Here is an 882-nt window from a genome sequence, read left to right as displayed (position 1 = left end):
AATAAGGAGAAAAAATAAAATCTCTGGATTGCACTAATGTCTTGTGATAGCATGTGTCCCTCTGGGGGAGGGAACAGCAGTTGCTGAGGCCAGGGGTCTACTACTGGCCTTGTAGTTTTTCCCCATTCAGCAGCAGAACAGACCTCTGCAGGGATAGAATCCAGAATAGGATGTGGCATAGAGGGCAGGAAGAAGACTGCAAGCTAGCACTAGACAAGGTAAATCAAATGGCTTTCTCTTGTTTTCGGGGGGGGGGGGGTCCTATAGAGGGGAAAAGCCACTCAGCCCAACTAGAGACTTTTTGGTTAACTTTACTGTGAATAGCTGGATTCTAACTCAGCTGGGCACACAGTAAGAACTACTGGTGCTTGCCAACCTAACCTGAAGCCAATGTGAGCCAGAGGACTAACTTAAGTCTGGTAACTAGAAACTCTAGTGTCTTGTTTCTTGGGGGGACTGTGGCCAGTCACTAGCTTACAGGAGGTGGTGAAGACTTCCCCATTGTGAATGACTGGGAAACCTGATGCTTCAAGACCTTAAGCATCCTGCCTTACAGCTGGGATCTCCCCTATAACTTGTATCTTCTACTTCTAGACACTTAAGCTATATCTATGGGGCAATCCAAAGTGTGGCTGTAGTGCTCATTTATGTCTGTGTGCTAGCTTTCATCTAGCTAGTTGAAACAACCGTATTGGAAGCATGGACTGTACAAGACTACCAGGGACTTCAGGTAGTACTCCAGTGGGTAGCCTGTGCTGCTGCTGTTCTACAGCATGATCTGGCTAGGCCAAAACTGCCTCAGATACATCTACACATTCACCTCTGACTGTGATTGTCTACACTGCAATCTACCCTTTTTCATTTGCACTAGTTTCCTTCTAT

The sequence above is a fragment of the Emys orbicularis genome, chromosome 4 (genome assembly GCF_028017835.1).
Source record: "Emys orbicularis isolate rEmyOrb1 chromosome 4, rEmyOrb1.hap1, whole genome shotgun sequence".
NCBI lineage: Eukaryota > Metazoa > Chordata > Testudines > Emydidae > Emys > Emys orbicularis.
This window is presented reverse-complemented; position numbering follows the sequence as displayed.